General features: G+C 47.0%; 1 protein-coding gene across 1 annotated transcript in view; it reads left to right on the forward strand.

Moving 5' to 3' along the window:
* Positions 1-21,886: 21,886 nt before the first annotated feature.
* KIAA1217 (KIAA1217 ortholog) overlaps positions 21,887-27,449 on the forward strand; it is a 901,007-nt gene continuing 895,444 nt past the window's right edge. Inside the window, exon 1 of the transcript XR_012244377.1 lies at positions 21,887-25,178. The gene's annotated coding sequence lies outside the window, so the exon portion shown is untranslated. The remainder of the gene's footprint in view (positions 25,179-27,449) is intronic.

Consider the following 27,449-nt stretch of genomic DNA (forward strand, 5'->3'; position numbering starts at 1 on the left):
AGGCTTTGGCAAAGTTCCTTATTACAGGCAGGGACTGCGGGCCCCTTTAGTGTAGCAACAAAAATAGGAAAGTGTTTAATGCTAGCTGACCTCTTTGGTGGACTACTCATCCCAGTCAGCCCTTTGCAGACCCTGACAGCTCTCCCAGCTGCAGCAGCCTGACTTTGCCAGTAACATCACAGTCTCTCCTGCAGGCTCTACATCCATCTCTGACTGCACACTCCCAGTCCTCTCCGGCATGACTCTCCCAGCTCTCACGAGTGTGCCTGTCACTCACCGACACCTGATGGATCCCTCCTGGAGACTTGCCCAGCAGTATTCCCCCACTGTCCTCTCCTGCTCCTGCTCAGGACACCCCTAGGGTTGTGTGGGGTCCCCTCACAGCTCCGAGCCCTGGCCCAAGGTCACCCCCCCAGACAAGGGGCTCCCTCCAAGGCCTCCTCCTAACACTCCATCTCCAGTTCTTCCACCCGAATAACTCCTCCCCATCTGGGCTGACTCTAGGTATTTAGGGAGTCCTGGTTGGGGATTGGTCAGGGCTCTGCAGAACACCCCAGACAGCTCCACCTTTCGTCCACTCCTTCCTTCTGGAAGCATCTAGAAGCAGAAGGGAAGTGACTGAAAGATGAAACTAGCTGTGAATCACCAGCCTGCTCTAAGCCACTCCCAGCCACAGATCAAAACAAACAGGCCTAACTTTCTGCTAGGCCTGCCTAAATTTGCCTGCACTGACAAAAATCTCCACTCTAGCACCTACCTAAATAGAGGGTGCTAAATTGTAAATACCTATCACCTAAAAACCCCATTAACCATCAGTGCTGTTTCTTGGCCTAGGCCGACAAGGCCCAGGCCTAGGGCGACACTTTGTGGGGGGTGGCAAAAGCCGCCCCCTCCTGCACGATAAAAGCCCCCCCAGACCTGTCTTTCCGAGTCCCGGCTCCCCCAGCTGTGTCCCGCACAAATACAGCGGCCGGCTTGCTATAGCGGGCACGTGTAAATAATATTATGGGCAGTAAGTATGCCGTGCTTGGCCGAGAGGGGGCGGGGGGGCGCAACCTGACTGACGGAGGCGGAGCTGGAGCCTTATGCTCCGCCCACCCTCCTCCGTGCAGCATTCTACTCTGCATCATCTCCCCGGTCCGAGACGGGATCTATCGAAGAGGAGGCAAGGAATATCATTATAATCACCTCCCTAATTATCACTGGAAGGGTCGGGATGGCCAAGAATCGAGGAGGAGATCCAGAAATGGCTCATCTCACTGCAGGTAGTACAATGCTGAGCTCTCAGGATACCCCTCTGATCAGGTAAATGTATATCCATCATCCCCTATACATAGAATGCTCTCTAAGTAGTCAGTGTTCCCCTATACATTAACCACCCCCTCCCCCCCACACACATATATATATTTGAAGCTCTCATATACACTCCCCCCTCCATGCAGTCATACATTACCCCCCTCCATGCAGTCATACATTACCCCCCCTCCATGCAGTCATACATTACTCCAACTCCATGCAGTCATACATTACCCCCCTCCATGCAGTCGTACATTACCCTCCCCCTCCATGCAGTCATACATTACCCCCCCTCCATGCAGTCATACATTACCCCCCTCCATGCAGTCATACATTACCTCCCTCCATGCAATCATACATTACCCCCCCTCCATGCAGTCATACATTACCCCCCTCCATGCAGTCATATATTACCCCCCTCCATGCAGTCATACATTACCCTCCCCCCTCCATGCTGTCATACATTACCCCCCCATGCAGTCATACATTACCCCCCATGAAGTCATACATTACCCCCCTCCATGCAATCATACATTACCCCCCCACTCCATGCAGTCATACATTACCCCCCCTCCATGCAGTCATACATTACCCCCCTCCATGCAGTCATACATTACCCTCCCCCCTCCATGCAGTCATACATTACCTCCCCCCTCCATGCAGTCATACATTACCTCCCCCCTCCCTGCAGTCATACATTACCTCCCCCCTCCATGCAGTCATACATTACCTCCCCCCTCCATGCAGTCATACATTACCCCCCCTCGATGCAGTCATACATTACCCCCACCCCCCTCCATGCAGTCATACATTACCCCCACCCCCCCTCCATGCAGTCATACATTAACTCCCCCCTCCATGCAGTCATACATTACCCCCCCTCCATGCAGTCATACATTACCCCCACCCCCCTCCATGCAGTCATACATTACCTCCCCCCCTCCATGCAGTCATACATTACCCCCCTCCATGCAGTCATACATTACCCCCACCCCCCTCCATGCAGTCATACATTACCTCCCCCCCTCCATGCAGTCATACATTACCCCCCTCCATGCAGTCATACATTACCCCCACCCCCCTCCATGCAGTCATACATTACCTCCCCCCCTCCATGCAGTCATACATTACCCCCCTCCATGCAGTCATACATTACCCCCACCCCCCCTCCATGCAGTCATACATTACCTCCCCCCTCCATGCAGTCATACATTACCCCCCCTCCATGCAGTCATACATTACCCCCACACCCCTCCATGCAGTCATACATTACCTCCCCCCCTCCATGCAGTCATACATTACCCCCCTCCATGCAGTCATACATTACCCCACCCCCCTCCATGCAGTCATACACTACCTCCCCTCCATGCAGTCATACATTGCTCTCTGATTCCTCTCACTCCTTGTGGTCACAAATTCCCTACGGCTCCTGACTGCAAAACTTTTGTAATGTGTGCCAAGCAGCCAATCACATATAAGTGCTTAATATGGAAATTAATATACAGATCTTGTTGCAATAAAGTGATCGGTGCTGAAAACTCCGCAAACAGTCCTCATTCAGTGAAAGTTCATGTACTGCAAAGTTTGCATTGATTATAGCATGCATGGAGCACTTTGCACATGCTGAAATCAATGCAAACTTTGCAGTACATGAACTTTCACTGAATGAGGACTGTTTACGGAGTTTGCATTGATTTCAGCATTTCCAAAGTTCTTCATGCATGCTGAAATCAATGCAAACTCATTAAAAAGGAGGTACCCGTTCCCATCCCCCTCCCCCCTGAAGGGTGCCAAATGTGGCACCGAAGCGGGAAGCAGATAAGCAGAGCTTCCATGTTTGGGTAGAACTCCTCTTTAAACAGTCCACATTCAGTGAAAACTCATGTACTGCAAAGTGCTCCATGCGATAATCAATACATAATTCATATACACTAATAAGCTGTGATATTATGAAACTGATGAGGCTGCACTGATAAGTCAGCACTGATATGCTACACTGATGGGCACTGATAGGCTGCACTGGTGGCCCCGATGAGGCTGCACTGATGGCAACTGATAACATGCACCATTGGGCTGGGCACTGATGAGGCAGTGCTGCACTGACAGCCACTAATGAGGCGGCATTCTTAAGCTGCACTGATGGCCACTGATGAGGCCACACTGATGAGGCGGCACTCTTAAGCTGCACTGATAAAAGGCACTGAAGAGGTATGGTTTACAGATGACAGGGTGGGTCTTAAACAGTAAGGGGTGTGGCCTTGCCAGGAAGGGGTGTGTCTGATTTAAATTAGGGGGTGCCCGCATTTAGTCAGGCCTAGGGCAGCACAAAACCTAAATGCACCACTGTTAACCATACACATTAGAATCAATGATCTTAAATGTTTTGCTGGTTTTGATGGTAGGTTGTGGGACGTTCTATGAATTTCTAAGACCGATTTGATCTGCTTCATCAGGAGTAGTGGTAGCTCTGTTTATAAAAAGTGCTCAGCGATTTGTTCCAGGGACGTGAGGGCCAAGCCTAAACCACTGCTATCAGAGGGATTGGAAGGGAATCATATGGGGGTTTCCAGGGCCAGTGGAATAAGCATATATTTTAAGGATGGTCTTGCAGTCCTACCTACCTAGGACCAGTAAAAGAAAATATATGTAGCACCTCCATACCCCCTGGAGGCAGATAGTGACCCCTCCTCCCCCCCCCCCAAGTGGCTTGGTGATCTATAGCCTTTTTGAGTGTAGCTGAACATTTTTTTTACTATTATATTTTTCTTATCATAACATGAACATTGATATTTTTATTTTAACCAGACTGTACCTTTAACAAATATCTAAAAGCAAAAATAAAACTAAAAAGGTGCTGTATATAGATTAAACAACACATACATTTATCAGTAAAATGACTGCATCTCACAAAGTGAGAGTGGAATGACTTTGCGGGCCTGAACATTGATTTTACTGTACTATAAAATATAATTTTCTCTCAAAATGTCACAACCAGTAGTTACTATCTGTTCATATCATATTGATATTTTAAAACGGCTAGTACACCAGAAACTGATAATATAGCAGTGGGATCTAAAGTCACCTGCTCTCCCACCACAGTCCTGGGGGGGGGGGATTTTTAAAACTGGAGAATGTAAAATCTGGTGCAGCTCTGCATAGAAACCAATCAGCTTCCTGGTCTTTATTGTCAAAGTTTAATTGAACAAACTGAAGTTAGAAGCTGATTGGCTATCATGCAGTTGCAGCAGATTCTGAGTGCTCTAGTTTTAGTAAATCCCCACCAAGTCTCCTTACTGTAGTCTCTCTTAAATAAATTATTTTTAAAAATCCCAAAAACGAGCCATTGGCCCCCTTGTAATTTTAGTGGAAGATACTGGGAATTCCTCCGCATGAGAGAATGAGAAAGTCAGAAGATGGTTCAGCCAGTCCAGCTCCTATCAAAACCTTTTGCCCTTGAAACGCGTAGGGTGTCCTTTGCCCTGCTTGTTGTAGCCAGCTGAAGAATAAAGGCTCCTAAGAATTTTTTATTTCATGCTCTCTTTGCCCTATTACACTTGGATCTTTCAACTCAAATGAATGACCTATCCTGGGGGATGCCTATATTTGTGGCTCAAGTTACTTTGTCTACATTTTGATAACCTGTGATAATGTCTATCCAGCACACCTCTACCCATATCCCTTAAAAAGGAGCCATTGCCCTCCTATCATGCTAGGCAATGGATATTGGGAATCCCTCCACATGAGTGCCCAGGAGAATGCACAACCCAGGGGATGGTTCAGCCAGTCCAGTTCCTATCAAAAACTATTTTGGATTTTGGGTAGACTCTCTCTTAAAGTTAAGGGGTATTCTAGATCTTACAATGTTATTTTTTGAAAACTGCAGAAACTAAAATTATATATATATATATATATATATATATATATATATATATATATATATATATATACACACTATAGCGTCAAAAGTATTGGGGCACCTGCCTTTACACACACATGAACTTTATTGGCATCCCAGTCTTAGTCCGTAGGGTTCAATATTGAGTTGGCCCACCCTTTGCAGCTATAACAGCTTCAATTCTTCTAGGAAGACTGTCCACAAGTTTTAGGAGTGTGTCTATGGTAATCTTTGACCATTCTTCCAGAAACGCATTTGTGGGGTCAGGCACTGATACGGACGAGAAGGTCTGGCTTGCACTCTCCACTCCAATTCATCCCAAAGGCGTTCTATCGGGTTGAGGTCAGGACTCTGTGCAGGCTAGTCAAGTTCCTCCACCCAAAACTCGCTCATCCATGTCTTTATGGACCTTGCTTTGTGCACTGGTGCGCAGCCATGTTGGAACAGGAAGGGGCCATCCCCAAACTGTTCCAACAAGGATGGGAGCATGAAATTGTGCAAAATGTCTTGGTATGCTGACACCTTAAGAGTTCCCTTACTGGAACTAAGGGGCCAAACCCAACCCCTGAAAAACAACCTCACACCATAATCCCCCCTCCACCAAATGATTTAGACCAGCGCACAAAGCCATGTCCTTAAAGACATGGATGAGCGAGTTTGGGGTGGAGGATCTTGATTGACCGCACAGAGTTCTGACCTCAACCCAATAGAACACCTTTGGGATGAATTAGAGCAGAGACTGCGAGCCAGGCCTTCTCGTCCAACATCAGTTCCTGAGCTCACGAATGCGCTTCTGGAAGAATGGTCAAACATTTCCATAGACACTTAAGAAAAAGTGTTCAGCGCAACACTTTTTTTTAAAGATCATTAATAAGTTTGGTATATTACTTATCTGTGTCAGCTGCCGCCCCACCACAGCACAGAGATATATCTTTTTTATTCCCATAGACACACTCCTAAACCTTGTGGACAGCCTTCCCAGAAGAGTTGAAGCTGTTATACCTGCAAAGGGTGGGCCAACTCAATATTGAACCCTACGGACTTATGCCCTGTACACACGGTCGGACATTGATCGGACATTCCGACAACAAAATCCTAGGATTTTTTCCAGCGGATGTTGGCTCAAACTTGTCTTGCATACACACGGTCGCACAAAGTTGTCGGAAAATCCGATCGTTCTGAACGCGGTGACGTAAAACACGTACGTCGGGACTATAAACGGGGCAGTAGCCAATAGCTTTCCTTTCGTAATTTATTCTGAGCATGTGTGGCACTTTGTGCGTCGGATTTGTGTACACACGATCGGAATTTAATCGATCGGATTTTGTTGTCGGAAAATTTGATATCCTGCTCTCAAACTTTGTGTGTCGGAAATTCCGGCGCAAAAAGTCAGATGGAGCCCACACACGATCAGACACAATCTGATCGCCCTTTTTCCATCGGAAAATCCGACCGCGTGTACAGGGCATAAGAGTGGGATGCCATTAAATTTCATGTGCGTTTAAAGGCAGGCGTCCCAATACTTTTGGCAATATAGTGAATATATTTTTTTCAAAGAATATACAGCATTCTGTGATTGGACAGGGGGAGATCATGACGTTCATGTACTGTTTTCCAATCACAAAATGCTTTATATTTTCAGAGAAAAATAGAAGAAGTTTTATGAATGGAAGAGCTGCACATCGTTGTGCTCTATCCCTGATGTTCAATTTAAGTGACAGAAGTTTAGTGTGTATATCAGTGTATATAGTGTGTATATCACTGTCAGGAGGTGCAGGACAGATATAACAGATTTCAGGAATGAAGCAGCAGCCACCAGCTGGACACACTTTATTAGAGGTATGTAATCGGTACCCTGCTAATGTCCAAATATTGTTTTTGCCTGGAGTTCAGCTTTAATAAAGAGCCGAAGGCAAAACTTTTTTTTTCATTTTGGATAGCGTAAGGGAGGGTTATAACCCCTGTCATTTAAATTTTTTCCATCTGTGTCCCATTAGGGAGAATTCCCTGTCCCAAAGCCAAAACAGGAATGGAAAGGAAATCCCTGCAAAGTGAGGGAATCCCTGGTTGTCACAAAATCTAAGTGTCCCCATTGAAAGGTTTCCCCTCTATTCCTGTTTTGGTGACAACCCAAAATCTGTGATTTTCACTCTCAGTGATAAAGGTGGACAGGACAGATAGAGATGGTGAATCTCCCAAACGGGGGCACAGACAGCAATAAAAACTGTCAGGTGTTCTAATCCTTCTCCACTCTAAGCACAACTAAAAAAAAAAAAAGGCTTTAGTTTAAGCCCCGGTTCACACTATTGCGATGTGGGAACCAGTGCGATTCCAGTGCCATTTCCCGAATCGCATCTCCCTCGCAGGCAGTTCACACTGCCCTCTGCAAACCACTGCGGGTGTCAATACAAAGTTAATGACACCCCCGGATTGGTTTGCAGATCGCAGTGCAAACTGTGAATTCAGACAGGAATCGGATCGCATGGGTGTGAGCACCCATGCGATCCGATTCCAGTGCGGGAAAAAAAAGGTTCCTGTAACATTTTCATGCGAATGCAATGCAAGTTTAGCTATACAAACTGTATGGCTGAATTTGCATTGCACAGTCGCAATGATGTGAACCCAGGCTTACTTTAATATCTGTAAAGATTGTGTTTACTATATCCACTTACCGACCGGCTCCTGTACATATACGTCGGCACTTTGAAGATGGATATCTCGGTAACGGCAGCAGCTGCTGCCACAACCGAGGTATCCATCTTTACAGGAGCCAGTCGTATTTCCGATAATGGTGGTCTCTGCGGCGGGTTCACAGCGAGATCACCGTTATCGGCGGTGGGAGAGGTGCCACCCCCTCTCCCGCACCCTCCGCCGCTTACCGGAGCCGACGGTAGCGGCGGAGGAGATCGGGACCTCTCACTGATGAGGTATGGAGACGAGTGAGGCTAAGATGGCCGCCACCCATCTCCATACCATAGGAGGGCGGAAGCGACGTCATGACGTCAGCTCCACCCATATGTCTTAAAGGCATATTTTTTTTATGTCATTTTTTCAAACGACTTTTTTTTTTTTTTTTTTCTTTTTTTTGCATTTCAGTCCAAATTTGAGATCTTAGGACGTTTTGACCCCAGATCTCATATTTAAGAGGACCTGTCATGCTTTTTTTTTACATTCCTTGTAATAGGAATGAAAGTGATCCAAATTTAAAAAAAAAAAAAAAAAAAAACAGTGCAAAAATAAATATAATAAAGTAAAATTAATAAGAAAATAAAAAAAAAAAAATGTCAAAGCGCCCGTGTCCCGACGAGCTCGCGCGCAGAAGCGAACGCATACGTGAGTAGCGCCCGCATATGAAAACGGTGGTCAAACCACACATGTGAGGTATCGCCGCGACCGGTAGAGCGAGAGCAATAATTCTAGCCCTAGACCTCCTCTGTAGCGCAAAACATGCAACCTGTAGAATTTTTTAAACGTCGCCTATGGAGATTCTTAAGGGTAAAAGTTTGACGCCATTCCACGAGCGGGCGCAATTTTGAAGCGTGACATGTTGGGTATCAATTTACTTGGCGTAACATTATATTTCACAATATAAAAAAAAAAATTGGGCTAACTCTACTGTTGTCTTATTTTTTATTCAAAAAAGTGATTTTTTTCCAAAAAAAGTGCGCTTATAAGACCGCTGCGCAAATACGGTGCAAAAAAAAGTATTGCAATGACCGCCATTTTATTCTCTAGGGTGTTAGAAAAAAAAACAATATATAATGTTTGGGGGTTCTAAGTAATTTTCTAGCAAAAAAACCTGTTTTAAACATGTAAACACCTAAAATCCAAAACGAGGCTGGTCCTTAAGTGGATATAAATCATTTTTCCTGGTTCACAAGCCTTTATTTATATTTGTCTTCACCTTTACATGCCAGAAAAAAATGACAATGTTGACAAACTGCTACACTGATGGGGGTTAAATACATTTGGCTTTATTCATTTTTTTAATGCTTTTTCCAAAAGGAAGAGCAGCTGCTGCAGCTGTAGCGGCTTAAAGCTGAACTCTGGGCACAAAAAAATGTTTTCCCTTGAAGTGATCCACCTTCCAAGTGCAAGGGTTAACAGCCTGTTTTGCTTAGGGGATGATAAAAAGGGTGAAACACTTTCCTTATTCCTTGCTGCCCTGGCAGCCGATGTTCTCTTCCGGTGCCCGATGATGTGGTATGTGGGCAGGCCCTTGGCATCTTCCTGTTAAATGCAGGACTACTGGTCCTACATTGTATGAGATGATGTCAAAGAGCTGAGACTGGTCCAGCAGTGAAGGCTGGAGGCTTCGGAAGATTGGTTGCATGAAGTGGCGGAAGTTTGGGGAGGGAGGAATAAGGCAAGTATATCATCTTATTCTTTATCTCTTATAAATTCCTATAACGAAGATTATTTTGTGCTCCCACGCCTGGTGATGCAGTGATGTTCTTTAGTGACCCACCTCTGATGACGTGAAATATGAACAAAGCATATGTCTCTATAGTGTGTACTTGTCTCAAGTAAGAGCACTAAGTGTCCTTTATATCTGCTGTTTCGTTCCTCTGCTATCAGCGTGAATCCCTCCTGACATGTTTTCCTGACACCAGGAGAAAAAGGGTGACAGGGGAGGGATCTATAGCTGATTGACAGCCTCAGCTCTGTTCCTGTGTGCTATGTGAAGAAGGGGGGGGGTCTCTTCCACCAAATCAGCTCTCAGACCTCTCCTCACTGAGCTCTGCAGAGTGATTTCAGCTCTCCGACCCCTATTTTTTGACAACTTAGACAAACTTTAGATCTTCTGGACTTTAAACGGATGTAGAGAAGACTGCAGATAAACAGGTACAACTTATGTCAGAGGCTTTATTTCATCTCTGGGTTTAACCTGAGGCCAGTCACTTTAATGGAGATATGGAAGTTATACAACCACTTTAACCACATATATACTGCGGCAGGACAGTGCGAAATCACGTACCTGTAAATCATTTCATGCAATAGATACTGGGCGCGCGGGTGCACCCATTGGACAGAGGGGGAGCCAATCAGCAGGACCCGATGTCTGCCGGCTACCTGCGATTGTTCCCCAGAGAGCCATAATGGTGATCTGCCTATGTAAACAAGGCAGATTGCTGTTCTGCTCCTTCTAAGCAGGAACACGGATTTCTGGGTTCCCCCAGTCAGTCCACCCCCCACATAGTTAGCAAGCACCTCCTAGGGACACACTTAACCCTTTGATTGCCCCTGGTGTTAACCCCTTCCCTCCCTGTGTCATTAGTATAGTAACAGTACATATTTTTAGCACCGATCACTGTAATAATGTTACTGGTTCCTAAAAAAGTGTCAAAAGTGTCAGTTAGGTGTCCGATTTGTCCGCCACAATGTCGCAGTCCTGCTAAAAATCACTGATCGCCGCCATTACTAGTAAAAAAAATTAAAAACTAAAAATGCCATAAAAATATCCCAGTTTGTAGACGCTATAACTTTTGCACAAACTAATTAATATATGCTTATTGGGGATTTTTTTTTTACCAAAAATATGTAGCAGAATATACATATTGGCCTAAATTGATGAAGACATTTGATTTCTTACATTTTTTTATTGAGTGTGTTTTATAGCAGAAAGTAAAAAATATTGTTATTTTCTTCAAAATTGGCAGTCTTTTTTTTTTGTTTATAGCGTAAAAAATAAAAACCACAGAGGAGACCAAATACCACCAAAAGAAAGCTCTATTTGTGGGGGAAAAAAGGGCTTTAATTTTATTTGGGTACAACATCGCACGACTACGCAATTGTCAGTTAAAGTATCCAGATCGCAAAAAATGGCCTGGTCATTAAGGGGGTAAACCTTCCGAGGCTGAAGTGGTTAAAGTGCACCGACTTTTCCAAAGGCTGACAACACTGCATTCATTTCACTGCAAACTAAACAGTGTTGTTGCCTTTTTACAAAAATCGGAAAATCAAACTACCTACTACGGTGGCAGGATCGGTTGGTATTAAAATGATGTTAAAGAGGATTTTAAAAACAAAAGCTGCTGCATTAAAGCGGAGTTCCACCCAAAAGTGGAACTTCCACTTTAAGCACTCCTCGCCCCCTGACATGCCACATTTGGCATGTCATTTTTTTTGGGGGGGGGGGTGTACCCTTTTTTTCGTGGGACTTCCTGTCTCACCTTCTGCTTCCTATCTTCAGCCGCCTAGGCGACTCCTCCTCTCACCCTAGGTGGCCCCTCCCTGCCAGCAAACTTCTGGGACACAACTCAGGTCCCAGAAGATTGGCTGGCCAATAGGAGAGCGCAGCGCGACTCGCGCATGCCCAGTGCGAGCCCGGCCATGAAGCTGTAAGCTGTCACGGCAGGGTGCCCACAGTTACTATGACGGTGCCGAGGAGAGGAGGGGGAGAGGAGCTAGCCTCCGGGAGGCCACTTCGCTGGACTGTGGGGCAGGTAAGTGTAGGTTTATTAAAAGTCAGCAGCTATGCTTTTTGTAGCTGTCGACTTTTAATAAACTAAAAAACAGGTGGAACTCTGCTTTAATTCTGCTGACAGACCGCATCATATACACCAGCCATAACTTTATGACCACTAGCATGTTAAGTGAATAGCACTGATTATCTCATTACAATGGGATCTGAAAATCGGTGGGATATATTAGACAGCAAAATAACATGTTGCCCCTGAACTTGATGTGTTGAAAGCAAAGAAAAATGTGCATCACAGTTTGTTGTATATGGGGCTGTGTAGCTGCAGACTAGAGACTAGAGATGAGCTTCGAGTTCGAGTTGAACATGAGTTCGAGTCGAACATCGCCTGTTCGATGAAGATCGAACATTATGGGGCGTTCGTGCCAAATTTGAGTGGCGCGTCACGCGCCATAATGCACTGCGTCATCGCAGTGCATTGCTGGCTGATGATTGGCCAAGCATGCACTATGACCCGCATGCTTTGGCCAATCACAGCGCCGTCAGCAAAGAGAGGCATAATTGGCCAAAGGCAGGGTGCCTTTGGCTAATTATGCTCAGGGGGTTAAGTCCACACCCCACACTATATAAGGCCGCCTGCACGTCGGCCTTGTGTAGTGTGTTGGTGGCGGAGAGAGAGATAGAGAGAGAGAGAAAGAGAGCCATTTCATTTACTTTGAGCACTCAGTTTATTCAGTTAGCTAGATCTCACTGCAGATCGTTTCTGCTGTACTGTTTCTAATATACTTCAAGCAGGCAGTTGATTCTCTTAGCAGCAGTGTATTTAATATATATATATATATATATATATATATACAGTCAGACTGGTATATATATATATATCCACTGTATCCAATTTGGCTAGATCTCATTGCAGACCGTTTCTGGTGTACTGTTTCTAATATACTTCAGGCAGGCAGTTGATTTAGTTAGCTGCAGTGTATTTAGTATATATATATATATATATATATATATATATATATATATATATATATATATACATCCTGGCTTTGTATATACAGTGGGGATGGAAAGTATTCAGACCCCCTTAAATTTTTCACTCTTTGTTATATTGCAGCCATTTGCTAAAATCATTTAAGTTCATTTTTTTCCTCATTAATGTACACACAGCACCCCATATTGACAGAAAAACACAGAATTGTTGAAATTTTTTCAGATTTATTAAAAAAGAAAAACTGAAATATCACATGGTCCTAAGTATTCAGACCCTTTGCTCAGTATTTAGTAGAAGCACTCTTTTGATCTAATACAGCCATGAGTGTTTTTGGGAAAGATGCAACAAGTTTTTCACACCTGGATTTGGGGATCCTCTGCCATTCCTGCTTGCAGATCCTCTCCAGTTCTGTCAGGTTGGATGGTAAACGTTGGTGGACAGCCATTTTTAGGTCTCTCTAGAGATGCCCTCCTAAACTTGGGGTGCGTGTTATACGTCGGCGCGTGTTATACGCTGATAAATAAGGTATATATACAGTCTCCAACATATATATATATCCACTGCATTCCAGTCTAGCCAAGCCTATATCTGACTGCAGGCCATTGCTGGTGTACGTTTTCAAATACAATTTCAGGCAGGCAGGCAAGTAATTCAGTGATCCGCAGTGCATTTAATATATATACAGTCTCCAACATATATATATATATATATATATATATATATATATATATATATATATATATATATATATCCATTGCATTCCAGTCTAGCCAAGCCTATCTCTGACTGCAGACCATTGCTGGTGTAGGTTTTCAAATACACTTTCAGGCAGGCAGGCAGGCAAATGATTTAGTGATCCGCAGTGCATAAAATATATATACTGTCTCCTACATATTTATCCACTGCATTCTAGTCTAGCCAAGCCTATATCTGACTGCAGGCCATTGCTGGTGTACGTTTTCAACGACACTTTCAGGCAGGCAGGCAGGTGATTCAGTGATCTGCATTGCATAAATATATATATATATATATATATATATATACACCGTCTCCTACATATATATCCACTGCATTCTAGTCTAGCCAAGCCTATAAAACTTCAGGCGGTGTTTTGCTATTCCAATTTTACAGGATGTCTGGAAGGCCACCAAGGAAAGGCAGACGCTCACAGGCCACTAAAAGAGGGCAAGCAGGCTCTGTGTCTACAGCCAACAGTGCTGGTTGTGGACACAGTGCATCCTCAGCACGTGGCCAAGGGGCACGCTTGTCCTTTTTTTCGACAGCTGGCCGTGTTGACCCACAACATGCAGAAGAGTTGGTAGTGTGGATCACAAAGCCGTCCTCATTCTCTGTCACCCAGGCTAAGACAAGTTTAGCTACCAATGCAGCTGCCAAAGCATCCTATTCCATAGGCTCAATGGCATCAGTCACTCCTTCCCTAGCCCCACCATCATGTCCTGAGGAGTCCCCCGAACTGTTAGACCACAGTGTCGTGCACATGATGCAGGAGGATGCGCAGCATTTTGAATGCTCCAATGATGGTACCCAGGTTGAGGATGAAGGCAGTAACGTGAGCCCAGAGAGAGGGGGTGCCAAGAAGGACAAGAAACTGGCAGTCATGTTCCCCCAGCTGCAGCATACTGCCAGGTTTGCTCCAGTGGCGAGGAGGGAGGAGATGTTGAGGTCACTGACTCTACGTGGGTGCCTGATAGAAGAGAGGAGGAGGCACATCTCCAACGAGGCAGGATGCCCTCCAGGGGCCAGCTTAAGGACAGCCAACCGACTGCATCACACCGCAGAGCTCTGCTTGTGCAGGGCGCTGCTGACTCCACGCGTTTTTTCAAAAGTTCTTTGGTGTGGGCCTTTTTTGAGACGTGTGCAGCAGATCGCACCGTTGTTGTTTGCAACATATGTCTGAAGTGTATCAAGCGTGGCCAAAACAGCAGCCGCTTGGGCACCACATGCTTGACCAGACATATGTCGAGCTCCCATGCAGTGGCAACAGTACTTAAAAGACCCACACCAAAGAACAAGGCGGACCTCTCCTTGCTCCTCATCAGCTGGGATCTCCAACCCCACTACACCTTCAGTCCTCTCAGAGACCTGCACTGAGAGGAATGAAGGTGTAGAATTAGGTGTCCCAAGCATTTGCGGGCAATCTGCTAGCGGTACACCTAAATCCGATTATAGCAGGCAAATTTCCCTACCCCAGTTGCTAAACCGTCGAAAGAAACGGAATGCTAGTTTGGCTAAATTGCTAGCACTCCAACTGCTGCCTTTTCAGCTGGTAGACGCTGCCCTCTTTCGAGAATTTGTGGAATGTGCGGTACCTCAGTGGCAAGTTCCCAAACGCCATTTTTTTCCTGGGAAAGCCATTCCGGCTCTCTCCCGTCATGTGGAAGGCAATGTCTTGGCCTCGTTGGACAGGGCGGTCAGCGGTAAGGTGCATATTACCACTGACTCATGGTCCAGCAGGCATGGACAGGGACATTACCTTTCTTCCACGGCGCACTGGGTAATCCTGCTGCAGCTGGGAAGGATGCAGGACAGGGTGCAGTAATGTTGGAGCTTATTCCGCCACCACGCCTCCAAAATGCTAGTAGTGGTGATTCTGCCACACCTCTCTCCTTCACCCCCTCCTCTTCTTCTTCCTCTATGGCCTCTTCCTGTGCAGATTTGACCTCGGAATCAGCAGTGCTCCGTAGGCGTTCTAGGGGCTACGCAAGCACTCAGGCAAAAAGATGTCAAGCTGTGCTTGAGTTGCTCTGCTTAGGGGACAGGAGCCACACTAGGGCAGAGATTCTGGCAGCTCTGCAGGGGCAGGTTCAGAGGTGGTTGACGCCACGCCATCTTCAGGCAGGAATGGTAGTTTGCGACAATGGCACCAACCTCCTCTCCGCCCTCCGACAGGGACACTTGACCCATGTTCCCTGTTTGACTCACGTCCTTAATTTGGTGGTGCAGTGGTTCTTATGCAGGTACCCGGGCTTACAGGATCTCCTGAGGCAGGCCAGGAAAGTCTGTGGGCGTTTCCTCTAGTCATATAATGCCAGTGCTCAGCTGACTGACCTTCAAAAGGAATGCAACCTGCCCAAGAACCGCCTCATCTGTGACATACCCACCAGGTGGAACTCAACGCTGGCAATGCTGCAGCTGCTGCACATGCAGCAGAGGGCCATCAATGAGTACCTGTGCGAGTATGGAACCAGGATACAGTCAGGGGAGCTTGGCTTCTTTTCACCATGCCAGTGGCTAATGATCAAGGATGCATGCACTGTCCTGTCATCATTTGAGGAGGCCACGAGGGTGGTGAGCAGTGACAGTGCATGCATGTGATACTGTCCCCCTTGTCTTCCTGTTGGAGCACACGCTACGTGGAAGAATGGACAGGGGACTTGAGGCAGAACAGAGGAAGGAAGAGGAGGACTTCCTTACCTCTCAATGCCCCCTTTATCCAGACAGTATTCATGCAGGCCCGCCTATCACACAGGAAGAGGAGGAGGAGGCGGAGGTTTGTGTCAGCATGGAGGTGGAGCCTGGCGCTCAGCATCAGCAGCAGTCTTCAAGGGATCGTTTTCAGTCCCCAGAAACCCATGGACTTGTACGTGGCTGGGAGAAGGTGGCTGCGGATCATGTTCTTAGTTACCCAGAGGACTCCGGACCGAATACCTCAGCAAACCTATGCTGCATGGCCTCCCTGATCCTGCAAAGCCTGCGAAAGGACCCTCGGATTCATGGTATCAAGGAGAGGGATCAGTACTGGCTGGCAACCCTTCTTGATCCACGTTACAAGGGTAAGGTTGCGGAACTTATCCAGCCTTCGCAGAGGGAGCAGAGGATGAAACATCTTTGAGAGGCCTTGCAGAAAGGTTTGTGCAATGCGTTTCCAGAGCCTGGGAGGTTGTCATTTCCTGGTCCTCCTGGACGACATATTGCTGAGGCTTAGGTCAGTCACAGAAGGAGCGGTGGAGAAGGTGGCCGTCTGACCGCTGTGTTCAGACAATTTTTTAGTCCTCAGCCCCAAGGTCTGATCGGTTCCAGCAACCATCGCCAGCGTTTGATTTACATGGTGCAGGAATACCTTGGGGCAAGATCAGACTTGGAGACCTTTCCAACCGAAAATCCACTGGGTTACTGGGTCTTGAGGATGGATCACTGGCCAGAGCTTGCACAGTATGCAACTGAGCTACTGGCCTGTCCTGCATCCAGTGTTTTTTTCTGAACGCACATTCAGTGCTGCTGGAGACTTTGTAACTGATCACAGAGTGTCCCTGTCCACAGACTCGGTTGATTGGCTCACCTTCATAAAAATGAATCAGTCTTGGATCACCAGCTACCAAGCACCTGATGCTGATGTAACTGATTCATTTTTTTATGAATGTGAAATCCATTGAAGACTGCCTATGCTGATGCTGAGTGACTATCCTGTTATGCTGAGTGACTATCCTATTTCTCCTCAGTGTTCATGTTGATAGCTTCTAAGAACATTTTTGGTTCTGGGCACCACCAGTGCCTAAAGCCCATTTTTTTGGCCCTTGTTTAACAGGGGCATGTAATTACAATTTTTTGCTGTAATATTTTGCAGCAGGGCTCATTCCTGCACTCAACTTGAGTATCTGTGAGGGGTTGCAGTGTTGTGGCACCAGCGCCTAAGGCCCAATTTTTCTGCCCCTGTTTAACAGGGGCATGTAATTACAATTTTTGCTGTAATATTTTGCAGCAGGGCCCGTTCCTGCGCTCAACAAGAGTATCTGTGAGGCTTTACAGTGTTGTGGCACCAGCACCGATGCCTAAAGCCCAATTTTTCTGCCCCTGTTTAACAGGGGCGTGTAATTACAATTTTTGATCTAATATTTCACAGCAGGGCTCGTTCCTGCGCTCAACACAGAATCTGTGAGGGGTTACATTGTTGTGGCACCACCGCTGCCTAAGACCCAATTTTTCTGCCCCTATTTAACAGGGGCATGTAATTCCAATTTTTGATCTAATATTTCACAGCAGAGTCCGTTCCTGCTTCCACCAATAGTAACTGTGAGGGCTTACAGTGTTCTGTTACCACCAACACCTAAGGCCCAAATTTCTGCAGAGTATATAGGGCAGGCTGTATAGTATATACAGACGGTCCCCTACTTTCAAACATCCGACTTACAAACAACTCCTACTTACAAACGGAGGGAGACAACAGGAAGTGAGAGGAAATCTACCCCTAGGAAGGGAAATTCTTTCCTGTAAGAGTTAATATGGGAAAAAGGTGTCTCCACTGATGCTTTATTATCACCAATCCTTGTTTCCCTAAAAACACAACATTTTCAAAATCCAATTGTCATTGGGACAGAAAGTGAGGTGAAATCTTCTGAACAGGGGCACAGACAGAAAAACAAATGTTACAGGGGTGATGATAACCCTTCCCTATGTTATCCAAAAAGCTTAAAAATAGATTTTTTGGCTGGAGCTACACTTAAAAAATGTACCTGTTCCAAATTACAAACCGATTCAACTTAAGAACAAACCTACAGTCCCTGTCTTGTTTGGACTGCCTGTATACTGCTGTTCAGAGTATATATGGCCTGAGGGCCCGCCTTTTGTTTTTTCATTTGGTTCTGGGGTTCCCCTTAATATCCATACAAGACCCAAAGGGCCTGGTAATGGGCTGGGGGGGGGGGGGGGGGCACCCATGCCGTTTTTCTCAATAATTTTCATCCATATAGCTGGGACCCGACATTACATTACAGCCACAAGCAGTTTTAAATGACTTTTATTCCTTTATAAATGTCATTTTGTGCAGGGACTGTTCTAAACACGGGAAACACGAGCCACTTTACAGGCATACTATAGACACCCCCCAGGTACGATATTTAAAGGAATATTTCACTTTTATTTTTTCACTTTAAGCATCATTAAAATCACTGCTCCTGAAAAAACGCCCGTTTTTAAAACTTTCTTTTGCATTGATACATGTCCCCTGGGGCAGGAGCCGGGTCCCCAAACCCTTTTTAGCACAATAACTTGTATATTAGCCTTTAAAATTCGCACTTTTGATTTCTCACGTTCGAGTCCCATAGACTTTAACGGTGATCAAATGTTTGCGCGTACTTTCGTTCTGTTCGCATGTTCTGGATGCGAACCGAACCGGGGGGTGTTTGGCTCATCCCTACTGCAGACCAGTCAGGGTGCCCATGCTGATCTGTGTCCACTGCCAAAAGTGCCTTCAATGAGCATCAGAACTGGACCACGGAGCCATGAAAGAAGGTGGCCTGATCTGATGAATCACATTTTCCATTTAAGTCATGTGGATGGCCAGGTGTGTGTGCATCAATTACCCGGGGAAGAGATGGTACCAGGATGCAGTATGGGAAAAAGGCAAGCTGGCAGAGGCAGTGTGATGCTTTGGGCAATGTTCTGCAAGGAAACCTTAGTCCTGACATCCATGTGTTATTTTGACATGTACTCCCTGCCTAAACATTGCTCCTGACCAAGGACATCCCTTCATGGAAACATCAGTGACCAGACTCTGCTTATTTCTCTGATTTACCCAGTTTGCCTTCTGACTCGGCCTGATCTTGATCCCTCCGGTACCCGACCTCTGGGTTGCTTCCCGACTCTGCACCTTGCTTATCCCTTCAGCTTATCTTCTTCTGTTATCTTCAGCCTGGCTCCTGTTTACACTCTTGTCTTCCGAATCTGTACCTTAGCGTCTCGCCTGTTGCCAACTTCTGCCTAAATGGCAATATTCCTGCCTCCTGCTTCTGCAAACAGCGTGACAACATCTGGAATGAGTTCCTGTTCTCCAGCTTCTACTTCATTGCAAAATCTAGTTCTTCTGCTGGCCAAGACTTACTGTAGGTGCACACACCACACTGTGTCCTGTCCTACCCTGCCATTAATCTCAGGGGGAAGGCAGGATGGGAGGTGTAAGGGAGAGCCCTCTCATCAGTTTGGCCTCTACCAGGTACGTGACTGAGGAAGTTCTCTAGTAATCGGGGTCCTTCTTTCACTGCCCTTCTCCCAGTGATAAGTGCCCTTTCCCCAGTGATAAATGTCCTTCTCTAAGAAATAGGGGCCCCTCTCCCGGTGCTAGGTGCCTATCTTACAGCAATAAATGCCCTTCTCCCAGCCAGATGGGCCCTTCTCCCAGTGAATATTTCCCAGTGTTAGGTGCCCTTCTCCAAGTAATTTGGGCACTTCTCCCAGTGATGGGCTCTCTTCTTAAAGTGATAGGTGCTCCTACCCCACTGATAAATGCCATTCTACCAGCGATAGGGACCCTTTTCTCAGTGCACTTCTCCCAGCTGCCCTTCTCTAACCAATAGGGGCCCTTCTCCCACTACTAGCTGCCTTTCTCCCAGTGATAGGGGCCCTTCTCTCAGTGATAGGGTTCCTTTTCCCAGCAATATGAGCTCTTTTCCCAGTGATAGAGATCATTCTCTGAGTGCCCTTTCCCCAGTAAAATGTGTGTCTTTCTCCCAGTTATAGGAGCCCTCCTCTCAGCAATAGATGCCATTCTCCAGTGCATTTCTCACAGTGATAGGTGCCCTCCTCTAGGTAATAGGAGCCCTTTCTCCACATGATAAGTGCTCTTCCCCAAGTGATAGGGACCCTTTTCCCTCCCTTCACCCAGGTATAGGAGCCCCCCTTCCACAAAAGATGTCCTTCTCCCAATGCATTTCTCCCAGTGATAGGTGTGTCCTTCTCTCAGTTATAGGGACCCTCCACCCAGCAATAGATGCTCTTCTCCCAATGCATTTCTCCCAGTTATAGGTGCCCTTCTTGAGGCAATAAGGACCCTTCTCCAATGATAGGGACCCTTGTCCCAGTGATAGGGACCCTTCTCCCAGTGATAGGTGCCCTTCTCTAAGCAATAGGTGCCCTTCTCCCAGTGATAGGTGCCCTTCTCCCAGTGATAGGTGCCCTTCTCCCAGTAATAGGTGCCCTTCTCCCAGTGATAGGTGCCCTTCTACCAGTGATAGGTGCCCCTCTCCCAGTGATAGGTGCCCTTCTCCCAGTGATAGGTGCTCCTCTCCCAGTGATAGGTGCCCTTCTCTCAGTGATAGGTGCCCTTCTCCCAGTGATAGGTGCCCTTCTCCCAGTGATAGGTGCCCTTCTCCCAGTAATAGGTGCCCTTCTCCCAGTGATAGGTGCCCTTCTACCAGTGATAGGTGCCCCTCTCCCAGTGATAGGTGCCCTTCTCCCAGTGATAGGTGCCCTTCTACCAGTGATAGGTGCCCCTCTCCCAGTGATAGGTGCCCTTCTCCCAGTGATAGGTGCCCCTCTCCCAGTGATAGGTGCCCTTCTCCCAGTGAGAGGTGCCCCTCTCCCAGTGATAGGTGCCCTTCTCTCAGTGATAGGTGCCCCTCTCCCAGTGATAGGTGCCCTTCTCCCAGTGATAGGTGCCCTTCTCCCAGTGATAGGTGCCCTTCTCCCAGTGATAGGTGCCCTTCTCTCAGTGATAGGTGCCCCTCTCCCAGTGATAGGTGCCCTTCTCCCAGTGATAGGTGCCCCTCTCCCAGTGATAGGTGCCCTTCTCCCAGTGATAGGTGCCCCTCTCCCAGTGATAGGTGCCCCTCTCCCAGTGATAGGTGCCCTTCTCTCAGTGATAGGTGCCCTTCTCTCAGTGATAGGTGCCCCTCTCCCAGTGATAGGTGCCCTTCTCCCAGTGATAGGTGCCCCTCTCCCAGTGATAGGTGCCCTTCTCTCAGTGATAGGTGCCCCTCTCCCAGTGATAGGTGCCCTTCTCCCAGTGATAGGTGCCCTTCTCCCAGTGATAGGTGCCCTTCTCCCAGTGATAGGTGCCCTTCTCTCAGTGATAGGTGCCCCTCTCCCAGTGATAGGTGCCCTTCTCTCAGTGATAGGTGCCCCTCTCCCAGTCCATCCCTATCCAGTCCTCTGCCATGCTGTCCCCCTGGTAGTCGGTGGTGGGTGAAGAGGATGACGTAATGCCCGCAGTCCTGGTGAGCTGAGGGTTGCTCGGTGTTCCGTGCCCCTGGGGAGGGGGGTGTCGGTAGATCACCGGTCGGTGGATGCCCAGCACGCCCCCCTGTGTGCTCACCATAGAACAGGTCCGCTTCCCCCGCTCTCCGTCCATCCAGGTGAATTGAAAGTCGTAGAGAGGAGGAGAGTCCGCCGTCCGTGCTGCAGTCCTGGCATGTACAGCAACTCCGACACACGGAGCCCAACACCGGAGAGCCGAGCACCGGAGAGCCGAGCACCGGAGAGCCCAGCACTGGAGAACAGAGCACCGGAGAGCCCAGCACTGGAGAACAGAGCACCGGAGAGCCCGGCACCGGAGAACCGAGCACCCGAGAGCTCATCACCGGAGAGCTCATCACCGGGGAGCCGAGCACCGGAGAGCCCAGCATTCCTGCGGGGAGACAAAGACACCGAGCCGGTTTGGGGGAGATCACCCTCCGGGGTCACAGCGATCAGCACCCATCAACTTGTAAGCATGCACCGCCCGGGACTGAGCTCCGTGTATACAGACCGGCGGAGGATCGGCTAGGGGGACCTGAATGTGATCAGAAAGGACTAACTCAACCTGCAAGGACTTTACATAGAGGGGACTGGGGGCTGCTGGCCAGGGACTGACCCCAGGACCAGGATCACCCACTAGGGACTAGAGGGTGCTCTGCCAGCACAGGGATCACCTATCAGGACCTAACTGTTCTATGTAGCATCACAGGGATCAGCAAGGACCGACCTCAGTCTATAGATCGGAGGATGCTCTGCCTGTAGAGGACCACCTATAAGGACCTGGATGTGACCAGGAAGGACTAATTCAACCTGCAAGGATTTCATACAGTAAGGATTGGCTTCTGGCCAGGGTCTGGCTCACCAGGATCATCCACCTGGAACTAGAAAGTGCTCTGCCAGCAGGTAGATCACCTATCAGGACCTTACCTAACTAGTCCTGTAAGGACTGGGACTGACCTGAGTTTATAGGAAGACAAGAGAGTGCTCTGCCAGCACAGGGATCACCTATCAGGACCTTACCTGACTAATCCTGTAAGGACTGGGACTGACCTGAGTTTATAGGAAGACTAGAGAGTACTCTGTCAGCACAGGGATCACCTATCAGGACTTTACCTGACGAGTCCTGTAAGGACTGGGACTGACCTGAGTAATCAGGAAGACTGGAGAGTGCTCTGCCAGCACATGGATCACCTATAAGGACTTGGACTGACCTGAGTTTATAAGAAGACTAGAGAGTGCTCTCCCTGCACAGGGATCACCTATCAGGACGTTACCTGACTAGCCCGGTAAGGGCTGGGACTGACCTAAGTTTGTAGGAAGACTAGAAAGTGTAATGCCAGCACAGGACTAGCTATGAGGACTTTACCTGAATAGTCCTGTAAGGGCCAGGATTGACCTCAGTTTATAAAAAGGCTATAGAGTGCTTTGGCAGCACAGGCATCATCTATCAGGACCTAACTGTATAATCACAGGGATCAACAAGGGCTGTCTGCAAGGACATCACACAGAATGGACTAGAGGCTGCAGGGCAGGGACAGTCCTCAGTCTATAGGAAGACTGGAGAGTGCTGGAGATCATATATCAGGACCTAACTGTAGCAGCAATGACTAACACAGTCTAGAGGGATTTCATACAGCAGTGAGTGGGGGCTGTTGGACATGGACTGACCTTAGCCTTTAGGAAGATCACCCACTAGGGGACGGGGAGTTTTTTTTCCCAACATAGAGATCACCTATCAGGACCTGATCTAAAGTGACAAGACTGTAAGGGCTTCATACAGCAAGGACTGACCTCAGCGTAAAGGACGACCACCCAACTAGATCTAGGGATCTGATCAACAAGGAGTGAATTCTGTCTATAGGAACATAACCACCCAGGAACTTTAAAAGCCTGATCAGTAAGGACTAAATTCAGTGTGCAAGGATGTCATACAACAGGGACTGGAGGCTGCTGGACAGGGACTAACCCCAGCTTAAAAGAAGATTACCTGGGAAGACCAAAGGGGTTAATCAGCAAGGACTGAACTCAGTTTGCAAGGACTAGACTGCAAGCCTTTCATGCACCAAGGACTATTGTTAGGTCACTCACCAGGATTTAGGGATCTTATCAGCAAGGATTTAGCTTCATATCACCAGAACCTTAAAGTCTGATCATCAAGAACTAAATTCTGCTTGGGTCTGGAGCCTCCTTAATAAAGACCTATCTCATCAAAGGAGGAGATCACCCACAGGGACCTAGTTGTCTGAGGAGAAAGGAATGTCCACATTTTACAGAGCTTTCACCAGAAGAGACCCAACAAGGACAGGCTCAGGTGATGCTCACAGTTGGGCTAACTTTAGCCTGTACAAAGTGTATTGACTAGTTTCAGTAAAGTATTTGCAGAGTTCGGGCCATCTTTACACTTTTGATGCTTGATCTCAACTAGCTCACACCCCCTCCAAAAACTATGTCAGCCTAATGGCCGATCTAAGCTCACAGTGACTGACCTCAGAAAAGGGGATCACCAAGGAAGAATTGACCTCTGTCTGCTAGCGAACTACTTACCCTCAGAACTGTCCTTTCTCTACAGAAAGTATACTTACCCCCACAGCTGACTTTCAGCTGCAGGAGGTTTATCTATCAACAGAGCTGACCTTCCCGTACAAGATTTATACTTACCCCCTGCGCTGACTTTCCTCTGAAGGAGCTGTATCTACCACCAGAGCTTACCTTGCTCTACAGGAGGAAAATTTACCACCAGAGCTGACCTTCCACTACAAGATCTATACTTACCCCCAGAGCTGACTTTCCTCTGCAAGAGGTAAACTTACCTCCAGAGCTGACTTTCCTCTGCAAGAGGTAAACTTACCTCCAGAGCTGACCTTTTTTTCCAGGAGGTGTACTTAACACTAGAACTGACTTTCTACTACAGGAGATATTCTTATCACCAGTGCTAACGTTCCTCTACAAAAGGTAAACTTGCCAACAAAGCTGACATTCCTCTAGAGAAGGTATACTTACCACCAGAGTTGACCTTCCTCTACAGGAGGTAAACTTACCAACAAAGCTGACCTTCCTCTATAGGAGCCATATGTACCCTCAGAACTGACCTTTCTCTACAGGAGACATACTTACCTCCAAAACTGACCTTCGCTTGTGGGATGTATACTTACACCTGTAACTGACCTTTCTATACTGGAGGTGTACTTATCCTCAACTGCACAGCAGGTACTGCCAGAGCAAACTTCAGCCTGTAAGAGGAACATCCACCGCCAAAAACTGTGCTCAAAATTTGCTCCCACTACCAGAACTGAACAAAAGCTGCAAAAGCAAAACTTGGGCAACCACCAGAAGTGACCTCAGCAGTCAAAGAAAGACTCAATTAAAACCAGAACATACAGTACTTATAATCAGCAAGGGGAATATCCTGCAAGTGGTACTGATCACAGCAGCGTCCAAGTCTTGATACACTACAGATATACATATTGTGGGCTGGTAAGAGATTAGCTTTGCTTGGCAAGCATTGCACCTTCGATAGGGACTTGCCCCTGGGATGGCTACACACAGAGTCCAGTTCTTCAATGTGTCTCCTGGGCTTCAGAGAACAGGCAGCCTCAAACTGACCAGTAAGTACAGTTCAAACTGAGCCAACAGCATGATTATTACTCTGATTGTTCTGTTTGTTGCAGTTTCTCTATCAGCATGTTTGTTTTTCTCACCATGTTTATAAATGTCATTTTAAAGCTGAAGTTTAATTTAAGAGAATTAATTAATTTAATTTAAAAGAAAGCAAAAAAGTTCCAAGGAAATAGGTCCTTTTCAGCTCAAGCAGCGCTACTTAAACTGGAAAGGACCTATTTTCTTGGAACTTTTTTTGCTTTCTTTTAAATGTTATGTATGATTATAGCAGCTGCTTAGGTTTAAATGCTATATTTTTTATATCTAAAGCACTGGATAAGTGACCCTGTTTACTTCTATTTTGGTGTGAAGTTTAATCTGCTTATATTTTGTCTTCTGTGGTTTCGTCACCATCCAGATGCTAATGAAATTATTAATACACAATAATATAATACATATTTGTTTTCATTACATAACTTATTTTACACCCATTAATGTCATCCCATGGTCTCTGTTCTCTGCTATGCAATGCGGGCAGATCATGGCTGGTGGGAGGGGTGGCAGGGTGCTCTCAGCACTCTTTTCAAGAACCTCAGCCCTGATGCAAGCAAGCACTGAGCTGACTCATGGGAGGAGTTATACAATTTTTAAAATGCCTTGATAGGTGGATATCAGTGTGGAGGAGTGGGTACTCCACAGGCAGGCTGCATTTGCATAAAGACCACCCTATGTAAATGAAAGAAAGGGGCAGGGTCAGTTAGGCCTGAGAGGAAAGGGCTAGAATAGATGATGCTGGATATCCTCCAGCCAGCAAATGAGGCAGACTGTATCAGAATTGCTGCAGCTTCTAAGGCACAGTGCGATAAGCTCACTTTTTTTTTTTAATTTAAAAAGCCCGTGGCGTGTGAAACACACCCAAAAACTCCACCCGGTGCAAAAAAAACAGTGCACACACATAAAGAGTGACACAAAACGTGCAACGGGTGTTACACTGATCCTCCCTAGGAAGGACCTTACCCTGATTCCCCCGGGGCGTTAGGCTCCAGACGGGGACTGAGGTACTTCAATTGGGTCCATCTGGGCGAAACCAGACAGACCCCCTTTCTCTGGAAGGTCTGCCAAAACAGACCCACCCAAGTACTCAGTGGGACTCCCCCCGAAGGGAGACCCCACGAGAGAGGGCAAACCAAGCCAGAAAGCCATGTCCACCCCATCCCAAGAAGTTCAGGGTAGGCCCGAGGACCCACACCCTACTAATCACACAGTGACAAAACGTGTAACATCAAACAAAAATGTACAAAAAAGTGACAAACATAGGGAAATAAATTGAAAGAAAGTGGGAGAAGGAAGTGGGAGAAGTGGAAGTGGCCATTGTGCAATACAATGACCGGCCCTTCGGCCAGGAATAGAAAAAATTCCCCTGGTCCTAGCCAAAAAGCTCGGCCCTAGAGGCAGGTGTGAAAAACATGTGTAAGGTGAAGTTACCATGGTGCCATAAATCAAAGTGACCCTCACTCATAGTGATTTCACGGGCACATTTACCACAGGCTTTTCGTCACAACCCTGACCAACAGCCGAGTCAGCGCAGCCCCCACCCCAGCCAGGAAGGCCTGAAGTTCCGAGAGCTTAGGGAGAGTCCCTGACCCCTGAGGCCCAACCATCGCTCCCATCACTCCTACCTAATTACATTAAGGGAATACTAACCGCTCCCCCCAGTGCTATAGGGGAGCCAGCCTTCTTTCCCGAAAAACTGACCGGAGCTAGAACTACAACAATCTAGGCCAGAAGGCCAGGGACCCGACCCAATGCCGCACCCATCCTCAACAGGAGCACCCTTCCAGATGGCTCAGACGCAACCATCAGTTGGCCCCCATTATCTGTCGGGCAGCTCTTCCATGCACAATTACGCCATTGGATTTGCATAGCTCTCCCCTATGGGAGTAGCACAGCGCCTCCTCTGGCAACTGATAGTAACAGATTTTTTTTTTTTTTTTCCACTCAGACTGAATCACATAAACTCAGCTTAAATCATGCACTCGAGGACTATACTGAGCAGTGTTCCGTACATTATATGTGGCATAAAGATATCAAAAGGATAAAATCATCTTACAGTAAAAACCATAAATGAAAAACACTTACACATTAACCTTCACCCACCCGCCACCTAGAAAAATTCCAAAAACCATCCGCCTCATCCACCCCCATACTTCTTCTTTCTACAGCCAACACGTAAAACATTCTCGCCATCACCCAATCCACGCAGTCTTTTTCAGCCAATA

Source organism: Aquarana catesbeiana, linkage group LG05 (genome assembly GCF_042186555.1).
Source record: "Aquarana catesbeiana isolate 2022-GZ linkage group LG05, ASM4218655v1, whole genome shotgun sequence".
NCBI classification, from domain to species: Eukaryota; Metazoa; Chordata; class Amphibia; order Anura; family Ranidae; genus Aquarana; species Aquarana catesbeiana.